This window comes from Bos javanicus, chromosome 17 (assembly GCF_032452875.1).
Source record: "Bos javanicus breed banteng chromosome 17, ARS-OSU_banteng_1.0, whole genome shotgun sequence".
Classification (NCBI taxonomy): Eukaryota; Metazoa; Chordata; class Mammalia; order Artiodactyla; family Bovidae; genus Bos; species Bos javanicus.
Window position 1 is genome coordinate 27,582,602 of NC_083884.1, and position 13,687 is coordinate 27,596,288.

Genomic DNA, 13,687 nt, shown 5'->3' on the forward strand with positions numbered 1-13,687 from the left:
ATCAATACTTCAGCACTCAGCTTTCTTCACAGTCCAAATTTCACATCCATACCTGACCACTGGAAAAGCCATAGCCTTGACTAGATGGAACTTTGTTGGCAAAGTAATGTCTCTGCTTTTGAATATGCTATCTAGGTTGGTCATAACTTTCCTTCCAAGGAGTAAGTGTCTTTTAACTTCATGGCTGCAGTCACCATCTGCAGTGATTTTGGAGCCCCCCAAAATAAAGTCTGACACTGTTTCCACTGTTTCCCCATCTATTTGCCATGAAGTGATGGGACTGGATGCCATGATCTTCGTTTTCTGAATGTTGAGCTTTAAGCTAACTTTTTCACTCTCCTCTTTCACTTTCATCAAGAGGCTCTTTAGTTCTTCTTCACTTTCTGCCATAAAGGTGGTGTCATATGCATATCTGAGGTTATTGATATTTCTCCCGGCAATCTTGATTTCAGCTTGTGCTTCTTCCAGCCCAGTGTTTCTCATGATGTACTCTGCATATAAGTTAAATAAGCAGGGTGACAATATACAGCCTTGACATACTCCTTCCTGATCTGCATACAGGTTTCTCAAGAGGCAGGTCAGCCTAGATTTCTAACCTATAAAACTGTGATATTATAAATAAACACTGTTTTAATGTCTTAAATTTGTAATCCTCAGAGAATGAAATGTCAACCCACTCCAGTATTCCTGCCTGGAAAATCCCATGGACAGAGGAGCCTGGCAGGCTACAGTTCACAGGGTCACAAAGAGTTGGATATGACCAAGCAACTGAGCACACAGCAAAAATTTGTAATACTTTTTATGCAGTGATTAAAAAGAATAAAATGCTCAATAAAGAACTATAAGTAGTCAAGAGAAAGCACGCTGCCACTCCTTCAACATTTTGCTTTAGGAACGTCATCAACTAAGTACCAAATATTATCATTCACATTTTTTTTTTTTTTTCGTCCACAAAACACTACAACATAGATCAGCCAAGTTCTTTGCCACTGAAAATAAGGGTTGTCTTTCCTTCGGTTTTCAACAACATGTTCCTCTTTTTTGTCTGAAACCTCTTTTTAATAACCTTTAACATCTATATTCCAAGCATGAACCTCAAAACATTCTCAGCCTCTACCCATTAACCAGTCCCAAAGCCACTTCCACATTTGTTATTTGTTATGACATAGGTATTTGTCATGACAGCACTCTGCTCTTGGTGCCAAAATCTGTCTTAGTGTTCTTAGAAAGTGAAAGTTTAGTCACTCAGTTGTGTCCAACTCTTTGTGACCCCATGGACTGTAGCCCACCAGGCTCCTCCATCCACAGGATTTTCCAGGCAAGAGTACTGGAGTGGGTTGCCATTTCCTTATCCAGAGTGTTCTTAGACTACATAGCAAATACCATAGACTGGATGGCTTAAACACAGAGACTTACTCATTGTTTTGGAGGCTGGAAGTCTGAAATCAGAGTACCAGGAGGTTGGGTTCTGATGAGATCTCCTTTCCTGGCTTGCAAAGGCTGCCTACTCATTGTGTCCTCACATTGGGTAGTGGGGGGGGGTGGTGGACAGGACAAATTCAAGCTCTACATGTTTCTCAGTTGCTATTGTTGTTTAGTCACTAAGTCATGTCTGATTCTTTGTGACTCCATGGACCATAGCCCACCAGACTTCTCTGTCAATGGGATATCCCAGGCAAGGATACTGGAGTGGATTGTGATTTCCTTCTCCAGGGAATCTTCCTCACTCAGGAATCAAACCCACATCTCCTACACTGGCAGGTGGATTCTCTACCACTGAGGCACCACAGAAGCCCTGTTTCTCAGCATAAGAGCACTAATTCCATCATGAAGGCTCTACACTCAGGACTTCACTTAAATTTAATTATTTTCCAAAGGCTTCATCTTTTAGTACTATCACATGTACGATTAGGGCCTCAACATATGAATGGGGGAGGAAGATATAAGTCAGTCCACAGCACTTGACAGGATAATGTCTTCCCATACTGCCAAGTCTGCTGCTAAGTCACTTCAGTTGTGTCCGACTCTGTGCGACCCCACAGACGGCAGCCCACCAGGCTCCCCCGTCCCTGGGATTCTCCAGGCAAGAACACTGGAGTGGGTTGCCATTTCCTTCTCCAAGGCATGAAAGTGAAAAGTGAAAGTGAAGTCGCTCAGTCGTGTCCGACCCTTAGCATGGACTGCAGCCTACCAGGCTCCTCTGTCCATGGGATTTTCCAGGCAAGAGTACTGGAGTGGGGTGCCATTGCCTTCTCCGAATGTCTTCCCATAAAGGACTTAATTCCTTATAAAGTTGCTTAATTTTTTAAAATCTTGCACTCTATTCTTCTTTATGTTCCTTGGTTTGTATTTTGCTTTATGCATCAATGATTACAAGCTTTTTACCTTAACTTGCCTTCTTACTGATAGCATGTTGGGAGGAGGATGCAGAAAGTATATGCATGTATCCTCCCCAATCAATAGGTCAATTTAAATCAATGAATAAATAGTGCCTTAGATTATATGAGAGTTAAATAGCATAGAAACATATCCATGTTAGCAAGCAGTTTTAACTGAGGGAGGGAGATAGCACATACACTCAAAAATAGGTAACTTTATGGAGATTTTTGTAAATGCTACAGAAAAAATTTGAAGAAATTGCTATGTAAGCCTAGAGAAAGGAAAGTTTCATTATGGCTGGGAGAAATGGAAAAAAAAGTGATCTGTGAATTGAACCTTCAAATATTCTGATGAAAACTATTTCTGCTTTCTTTTTTCCTCAGTCTCTGTACTTCCTTTTTCTCAAGATCTACCTCTCTTTTCTTTCAATGAACTCTTAGCCTCATTATTTTGCTTATACCTTTGACTGTTATTAAGGCATGGCCCACACTTGCCCTGGCCACCAAACCTCAGACACACAGACCTGTAGGAATTGGAGGTGAAAACTGAAATGTTTCTTGGGAACAAGAGGGAATTCACCCTGGGATAAGACTCAGGAGGGGCAGGGACAGGAATGAGTCCCCAGCCTGGGCCAGAGGAAGTGTGCATCAGTTTCTATGCTGAGATCATCAGCCCTTTCAGTGGTGTTTGCCTCAGGTGTATGGCTGCGTTTAAGCAAAGCATCTGAATCAAGAATCTTCAGGAGTCACACATTAAAATTAAAGAGCAGAAAACACATAAACTGATTCTCCCTGGGAAATCACTTTCTGCATTGTCTAATTTCCTCATTACATGTATTATATATTGATCAATATTGATCAATATTATATATTGATCTTTCCTCACTTTAAGTTTCTATTTTAAAAAAAGAAAATTACAGTGAAATTATACAGAAAGACATATTTTAAAAACATTTTTAGAATTAAAATTCAATATAGATTTATTTTCCCCCCCTCAGAGGACTTTGTTGTGCTACAACACAGTTCAATGACAACATCACAATATTACAGGACATCTGGAACTCAAAGAAGTTTCTTAAATGTAAGCAGGGTCAAGAGACAAATGTGTGATTTTGAAGTAAGAGTGATGACAGCATAATCAGATGATCTAGGAGGCCAGTGTAAATTAGCTCTAGTAACAGGCACAAAACATATGTGAGGAACAGAAGTTTAGGGAAAAAAGTACATCCAGCACATGAAAGAATCTGTAATATGCCAAGTTCACATTGTGAAGAATAGTAAAAATCTGATATATCAGCTTCTGGTTTTTATCTAAAAATATATACATGTCCACTATTAGAGAAGTATCATAAAGCATCTAATTTTATTTTTAAAATATACTATCTATAAATAAGATTAAAAGTCTTAAAATCTTTTGACCTTACCTATATCATATGTGCAATTTAAACTAGATAGGGCTTCCCTGGTGGTCTAGTGGTTAAGAATCTGCCTGCTAATGCAGGGGACAAGGGTTTGATGCCTGGTCCAGGAAAATCCCACATGCTGCAGAGCAACTAAGCCTGTGTGTCACAAGTACTGAAGCCTGTGCGCCTATAGCCCCATCCCCTGCAACAGGAGAAGCAACTACAATGAGAAGCTTGCACACCACAAAGAAAAGTAGCCCCCTCCCAACAACTAGAGAAAGCCCATGCATAGCAATGAAAATCCAAGACAAAGATAAATAAACTCCAGTCGTCATTGCAACCCTTCTTTTCTAACCAGTATTCTAACCCTTTCAAGGAGCTTTCTGTTAGTCACTGTTATATGATTCGTCTTTCACAACTGAATATCTGCTAATGAACTCATTCCTGTTTCAAAAATAATTTTTATGCTTATTTGTGAAAAGTGGACTCTTCATTTCTTTCTCATTGCCCTGAAATCAAGAGAATCTTAAATTAATGGCTACTTACAACAAGATAATAAATTACCAACAATGATAAAATTATATACATACTAATTTTAGAGATCTAAAATATATACATCAGGGTATCACCTAGGGGTGAAAAATAAAAGCCACCACATATTAAACACCTGCTAAATTATGTCAATTATTGTATTGCAATAATAATTTTATACATATGTAGAAAAGAGACAGTCTTTCTCAGTAATCTTTAAAACAAATATTATATTTAAATATAATAGAATTCTAAATTTAATACTTTAGAATATTAAATTCTCAATTTATTTTTAAAATAATATGAAATGTACATCATTGAATATTAAATGTTAAAATAGGTACAATATGAAAATTTAGAAAAAACAAAAATTATTGTTGGTTTTTAACACTGCAGTGAACCAATCTAAATTAAAAATAATACTGAGGGAGAAAGTCTTCCATTTTCCTGAATTATGTAGCCAATTAAAAAGTCTTTCCTTTCCTTAAGTAGTCAAAATCTGTGAATCTGTGGAAATTAAGCAACACACTCCTGAACAACCAATGGGTCAAAAAAGAAGTCAAAGAGGAAATCAAAAATTTACTGAAAAAAATGAAAATGGAAACACAATATGCCACAAACACAATTTTAAGAGGAAAGTTTAGAGGGATAAATACTTGTATTAAGAAAAATAAAGATATCAAATATACAGCCCAGCTTTACATCTCAAGGAACTAGAAAAAGAAAAAAATGTACTATCCCCAAATTTAGCAGAAGGAAGTCAATTCCAAAGATCAGAGCAGAAATAAATGAAGTAGAGGTGAGAAAAAACAAAAGAAGATTAATAAAGCCTTGAACTAGTCTTTTGAAAAGATTGACAAAGTTGGCAAACTTTTAGCTAGATTAAAGAAATAAAGTGAGGATCCAAGTAACTAAGATCAGAAACAAAAGGCATTATAACTGATACCACAGAAATACAAGGATCATAAGAAACTACTATTAACAAATTTTACACCCCAAAATGATTAACCTAAAAGGAATGGATAAATTCCTAGAAATATATTAGCTGCCAAGAGTATAACATGAGGAAATAGAAAATATGAACAGATCAAAACAAGTGAGGAGACTGGATCAGTAATCAAAATCTCTCATCAAAGAGAAGTCCAGGACCAGATGGTCCCACCAGTGAATTCTATCTATCAAACATTTAGAGAATAATTACACCAGTCAAACTGTTCTATGAGTAAGGAAATTCACAGTATCAGATGGATTTACCAAGACTAAAAAGTAGTAAATGAAAATATAGTTGATCACTGAACAACATGGGTTTGAACTGTGCAGGTCCACTTTCACATAGACTTTTTTCAATAAATACTATAGCACTGAATGATCTGTATCTAGTTGAATCTGTGGGTGTAGAACTGCTGATAGGAAGGGCCAACTGTGAAGTTATAAGTGGATATTCGACTGTTGAAGGCTTGGCACCCCTAAACTCCAAGTTGGTCAAGGGACAACTGTGTATGCTATGATGATCTTACAATTCTACATAAAGCAATATACATTTTTTTCTTGAAAGATGGTGTTAAGTTAAAGATGCATACTTAAACCCTAAGGTAAATACATGCACACACACACACACATACACACATATCTTTGGCTGAAAAAACAATAAAAGAGATGAAATGTGATACTAGAAATACTAGATTAGTCTACAATATGGAAGAAGTAAAAGGAATAAAAGGAATGAAAAAAAAAAAAAAACAGAAAACAGTTTCAAACAGAAAAGAAAGAATAAGATGGCAGATCTAATTCAAACTATATAAACTAATCATGTTAAATGGAATGATGACACAATTAGAAGGGGTGGTTTATCAGACTACATAAAAGAGGAAGGATAAATCTGTTGATTATAAGAGCTGTTCTGTAAGATTAAAAAAAGTATTTCAACAGTAACAGGATGGAAAAAGATATACCACTCAAATACTAATCATAGCAAAACCTGAATGGCCATATTAAAGTATGGCCATTTTTATGCTGTTGTTGTTTAGTCACTAAGTCACGTCCAGCTCTATTGCCGCCCCGTGGACTATAGCCTATCAGGCTCTTCAATCAATGGGATTTCCCAGGTTGGAATACTTAAGTGGGTTGGCATTTCCTTCCCCAAGGTATCTTCCTGGATCAGGGATCCAACCCACATCTCCTGCATGGCAGGCAGATTCTTCACCACTGAGCCAGATAGAAAAGTAGACATCAAAACAAGAGATTCAAGAACAGGTATCAAGGGCCACTTTTATAATGATAAAATAGTTATTATTTATGAAGACCAGATTCATTTTGATATATGAAGACCTACCAACCAGATTAATTTGCCCCAATATAGAGATTCTAAATATCTGAAACAAAGTCAGACAGAACTAAAGAGAGAAATAAACCCACATTTACAATTTAAAAACTTCAGTATTCTTCTCTCTATACTTGATAGAACTATGAAAAAATTGTAGATGACCTATAAAACATTTAAACAATTACCAGCCAAATGGACCTAACTGAAAAGAACAATAGAAACAACAACTGCAGAATATGTATTATTCGTAACTACCCCTGAAACAGTCATCATTAAAATCAAATGCATATGGAAAACTCAATTTCACTGATAAGGAAATGTGCTTATTCTCTAAAAAAAGAATTCAACATGTGTGTATATAGTAGATTTATTCATAGTAGACAATCCACAGCAACTAAAATGTCCATAATAAAAATGTGGAAAATTCATATGTACCAATGCTACTCAGTATACAACAGGATTAAATATTGATACATGCATCGTGAATAAGTCTGGAAAACATTACGCTGAAAGCAAGAAATAAAATTTTAAAAAGTGGAGAAACTGTATTATTACATTTACGGGAATTTATAGAATAAGTGAAACTAATTGCTGTTATAAAAAGGAGAGGATGAATGTTTTCTGAGTTGAATTTTGACGGGAGAGCTACAGGGTAGCTTCTAGGATAATAGAAGTTTTCCATTTCTTGGTAGGTGTGTTTAAAGTCTGTACATTCTTAAAAACTAATTGACTAATGCACTTAAGATTTGTTCACTTCACTGTATGTAAATTTTACTTCAGTGAAAATACATGTAGAATCTTGTCATATTAGATTATTTACCAATAAATATCTACTTTTTAAAAATAGAAGTACCGGTTAATAAAGAATACATTATGACAAACCAGCATTTTATTACAATTATATTAATATTTCTGTAATATATATTGGCTTACATATGCTATTTTTATTCATGGGTTTTAAAACAGATATTGTGGATGTTTAAAAATGGCAAATACTATACTACCAGTATAAAATATTTTCAAATCATATATTAATACTTTCCTAAGCTATTAAATTTCAGCTAAATAATAGAGAAAAGTTATCCTAACTTCAATGCAACATCCAGGATAATATGCCACAATCGTTCTAGAAAAGTATTTTTGGCAATTCTTTGCAATAGAGCCATTAATTTGTTTTAATTAAGATTTCTAAAATTAATTTTTAAATTTTTAATTGTTGGACTATGGCATCTTAAGAAGTAATAATTACCTGTCCTGTTGCCAAAGTGCTCTATTACATTCACTTGGCTTTCTTTCCCCTTGCTTCATATATTCCTATTCACTCGAACAATATTATTAAGTTCTGAAGTTGATTATATGGGTTGCTCTGTGAATAAGCACAAGAAGCATTTCAGGCAGCTAAAAATATTGTTCTATTTGATTTTTATGTGAAATACTTGCACCTATCATCCCCTTTGAAGAAAATGCACCAAATGTTAGAATTAACATGTTCACTACTTTAAACTTTCTCTGGAAAGCTAAGAATTAGCTTGGTGACAGTTAACATTTTAGATATTATCTTTAATGGAATATTTTTAGTATTGTACCTTTCCAGTCACAAAATTAAAGTCCTTTAAAATGTTCTCAATCATTAATTATGAGTATAATAACAAAGATCCCCCTCTCTTTTTTTTTTCTTTTTACAGTTTAAAGTGAAACAATGTTATCATGTTAAAAACAATTTTTCTAACACATTATGTAATCTGTAGAAAGATTGATGTATAAGAACTAATTTTCTTATGTAATTAACAGAATCAAACCTTAAGGGCAATGTTTGTGAAAATATATTGTAACATAAAAATATTGGTTTCATTATTGATCATAATGTTGACATTCATAACTTTAATATTTTAATTAAACACTGAACTAAAAATTCAATAAAATTTATGAAACATTGAGATACTGTGCATTTATGATACATAAATAGATCATGTGAATGACAAAAAATATTTTATAAAAATGTGAAATCTATAGGCTTCCTTCTTACTGTTATTACTCAGCAATATGGTTACCTTTCTTTTATGCTCTCACATAAAATACAGTAGTCCTTGAATTTTGTCTGCATAGTAGTAGTCTTATTCAGGCTAGCATTGCCCAAGTGAAGGTGCTAGAGAATGGCAGAAACAAAAAAATGGCCACCAAAGTGGGAAGGAACATTGAGACCAAGAAATGAGACAGGCAACTTCATATAATGAATACTTTTATGGAATCTGCATTTCACACATATCATATTTTCCAAGGATTGTAATTTTTCTGAACTTTAGCTATATTTATATTACAAGGACTAATAATCATCATTTGCTATGCTTTTTTTAAGCATCTTGTGGTCTTCATCCAGATTCATCTCTTGCTTGGTTAGCAAAACCACTTTTTTAGTTTTCAGTTGAATTATATGAGATATTAACTCCAAATATCTCTGTGTTTCTTTGCTTTCTGAAAGATGAATAATACTTTGAGTGGTGTGATTATAAACATAAGAACACAAGATCACACTGCTCTCAGAATACTCTGAGTGCAAGTCTCACAATCATGTCTGACTCTGTGATTCCATGGACTACTGAGTGGGTAGCCTTTCCCATCTCCAGGGGGTCTTCCCCACTCAGGGATTGAACCCAGGGCTCCAGCATTGCAGGTGGATTCTTTATCAGCTGAGGTACAAGGGAAGCCCAGAATACCTTGAACTTTTCTATAAATATTCAGTGCTGAAAGTCATACTCTATTGTCACTTTGAGTAACTATCATAAAATTTTAAAATGAGGTTAAAAAACAAATTTGATTGCAGACTAGTGCTTATCTAGAAAACCATGAGAAGTGGGAAAAGTCACAGATTATAAAAATATCTGAATGCTGAGGTCTGAGATAGGAAGGGGGGAAATAAAGACTGTTAGAATTGTAACAGTCATTCCTTTTTGGTTGGTTTTAATGAGTTGAAAAAAAATCTCTAACTCCAAACACTATACAACCATCACTGAATAATACTTTGGAAAATGGACTTAATGTAAATGCAATTTGAATACTTTCTGTGATTGGTTTAAGTTTTAAATTATGTATAAATGTGATGTAGAAAATTCCATTCATATTTATATATTCAAGTCAATTAGGCATGACTTTTCAAGAATTCAAGTGTTGTTTGGTCACCAAGTCATGCACGACTCTTTTGTGACCCCATGGACTAGACCTTAACCCATCAGACTCTTCTGTCCATAGGATTTCCCAGGCAAGAATACTGGAGTGGTTTGCCATTTACTTTTCCAGGAGTTATTCCCAATGCAGGCATCGAACCTGCTTCTCTTGTATTGGCAGGTGGATTCTTTACCACTGAGTTCTGTATTTCTTTTGTGAATTTTTATAATAATCTCAATTAATACCCATATCTGGGCCAGATTAAATACGCATTAAAGCACCATATGGCTCAAACATATAACTCAGACACTATATATGTCAGTTGCAAAGCAATAAGCCATCAGTATCCAAATAAACAATATAATGAAAACAAAAACCACTGTATTTTTTTCAGGTATCATCTTCAATGCACTTCAGTCGCTCAGTCGGGCCTGACTCTGTGATCTCATGGACTGCAGCACTCCAGGCTTTCCAGTCCATCACCAATTCCCCAAGGTTGCTCAAACCCATGTCCATCGAGTTGGTGATGCCATCCCACCATCTCATCTTCTGCCAAAGCTTCTCCTGCCTTCAATCTTTCCCAGCAGCAGGGTCTTTTCCAATTCTTCACATAAGGTGTCCAAAGTATTGAAGCTTCAGCATCAGTCCTTCCAATGAATATTCAGGGCTGATTTCCTTTAGGATTGACTGGTTTCATCTCCTTGCTGTACAAGGGACTCTCAAGAGTCTTCTCCAACACCACAGTTCAAAAGCATCAATTCTTCTGTGCTCAGCTTTCTTTATAGTCCAACTCTCACAGTCATACATGACTACTGGAAAAACCATAGCTTTGACTAGATGGACCTTTGTTGGCAAAGTAATGTCTCTGCTTTTAAATATGCTGTCTATGTTGGTCATAGCTTTTCTTCCAAGGGTGTCTTTTAACTTCACGAATGCAGTCACTATCTATAGCAATTTGGGAGCCCAAGAAAATAAAGTCTCTGTTTCCATTGTTTCCCATCTATTTGCCATGAAGTGATGGGACTGGATGCCATGATCTTAGTTTTCTGAATATTGAGTTTTAAGCCATCTTTTTCACTCTCCTCTTTCACTTTCATCAAGAGGCTCTTCAGTTCTTCTTCACTTTCTGCTGTAAGGGTGGTGTCATCTGTGTATCTGAGGTTACTGATATTTCTCCTGGCAATCTTGATTCCAGCTTGTGCTTCATCGAGCCTGGCATTTCACATGATGTACTCTGCATATATGTTAAGTAAGCAGGGTGACAATATACAGCCTTGATGTACTCCTTTCCCATTTTGGGACCAGTCTGTTGTTCCATGTCCAGTTCTTACTGTTTCTTCTTGACCTACATACAGATTTCTCAGGAGACAGGTCTGTTGGTCTGGTATTCCCATCTCTTAAAGAATGTTCCACAGTTTGTTGTAAACCACACATACACAGTCAAAGGCTTGGTGTAGTCAATAAAGCAGAAGTAGATGTTTTTTTCTGGAACTCTCTTGCTTTTTCTATGATCCAATGGATGTTTGCAATTTGATCTCTGGTTCCTCTGCCTTTTCTAAAAGGCAGCTTGAACATCTGGACATTCATGGTTCATGTGCTGGTGAAGCCTCGCTTGGAGAAGTTTGAGAATTACTTTTCTAGCTTTTGAGATGAGTGCAATTGTGTGGTAGTTTTAACATTCTTTGGCATTGCCTTTTTTTGGGACTGGAACAAAAACTGACTTTTTCCAGTCCTGTGGCCACTGCTGAGTTTTCCAAATTTGCTGGCATATTGAGTGTAGCACCTTAACAGCATCATCTTTTAGGATTTGAAATAGCTCAACTGGAATTACATCGCCTACACTAGCTTTGTTTGTAGTGATGCTTCCTAAAGCCCATTTGACTTTGCATTCCAGGACTTCTGGCTCAAGGTGAGTGATTATGCTATTTTGGTTATCTGGGTCATGATGATATTTTTTGTATAGTTCTTCTGTGTATTCTTGTCACTTCTTCTTAATATCTTCTGCTTCTGTTAGGTCCATACTATTTCTGTCCTTTATTTTGCTCATCTTTGCATGAAATGTTCCCTTGATATCTCTAACTTTCTTGGAGATCTCTAGTCTTTTCCTTTCAACTGTTTTCCTCTATTTCTTTGTATTGTTCACTGAGGAAGGCTTTCTTATCTCTTCTTGCCATTGTTTGGAACTCTGTACTCAAACTGTGCATTCAAATTCAAAAGAAAATATCTTTCCTTTTCTCCTCTGCCTTTAGCTTCTCTTCTTTCCTCAGCTATTTGCAAGGCCTCCTCAGACAACCATTTTGCCATTTTGCATTTCTTTTTCTTGGGGATGGTCTTGATCACTGCCTCCTGTACAATGTCATGAACCACCATCCATAGTTCTTTAGGTAGTCTCTCTGTCAGATCTAATCCCTGTACTCTATTTGTCATTTCCACTGTATAATCATAAGAGATTTGATTTAGGCCATACCTGAATGTTCTAGTGGCTTTCCCTACTTTCATCAATTTAAGTCTGTATTTGGCAATAAGGAGTCCATGATCTGAGTGACAGTCAGCTCCTGGTCTTGTTTTTGCTGACTGTATAGTGCTTCTCCATCTTTGGCTGTAAAAATATAATCAATCTGATTTTGGTATTTACACACTTTCTTAAATTTTAATATGTACAAAAACATTATGCTTCAAATAGTGTGCAATTTACTGACGTAGATTTTCCATTCTGCTTTTCAGAAACATAAACATCTTTGTTATAAGAATCGTGGTCCTTTTAATTAAACTATATACTTTAAGGCTGATTAGTTTTTAACAACTCTGATTCTGCAGATTAAATTCATGTTTGCCTTAAATAGGTTAGAGTAAGAACTTATTGGACTTCCCTGGTGGCTAAGATGGTAAAGAATCTGCCTGTGATACAGGAAGACTTGGGTTCAACCCGAGTGGGGAAGATCCCCTAGAGGAGGGTACGGCAACTCACTCCAGTGTTCTTGCCTGGAGAATCCGGTGGACAGAGGAGCCTTGCTACAGTCCATGGGGTCACAAACAGTGGGACAAGACTGAGTGACTAACACTCAATTTTCACAAGGACTTATTAGAAATAGCTCATTCTTTTGTGTTTCCTAAAGACCACTTTCTCGTTTCAAAAAATAAAGATGTTTACTTTTGTATCTGTAATTTGACAGATAAACTGTTAAGAGTTTTTCACATCCAATTATCTTGACCACCCTTTGTTGTGCATTACAAACAGTAGAGTGCCATCCACAGAGTAACGTTATTCCCAAGTTGCACCATACTCTGTTGTTTTGTTTTCTGGGTATTGTTTGCACCTTTTCTTTTTCTTTTCCTTTTTTTTTTTTTTTACAGTTTAAGCATACTTTGATAAAACTGTGACATAAAAAATGGGACTCATTATTTACCTACATATCCATTAAGTTTTTCCACATACAGACAAAAAGTCATGTTTGCTGTTGGCTTGATAATTTCAAGATGTTACTGAGGTAACCGCCACCAAAACTAAGAGTAGATAAGTAAGATAAGGCTTTATAGATAATGTCTAAGAAATCTTCACTATAATGTCTAAAATCAGGTTTTATGGATAATGTCTAAGAAGGATAAACGGTGAGTCAGTTTTGAGAAATAATTTTCATGTTTAAATATATTTATAGCATTGATTTCATGTCTAAAGTAATATAATTGAAATATGGATATTATTACAGGTTTATAAAACTACACAATTTTGTAGAGAAGGTCAGATAGTAGTTCTGTATGTAAATATGAATTTTTCTCATAAAAAGGAGGCGTAAAGAAGAATAAGGAACCTAGGTTACTGGCGACATTTCTTCCTTCTTTTTTGAAATATTTCAAAGAGATAAAGAAATGTACATTTTTAGAGTCGGATT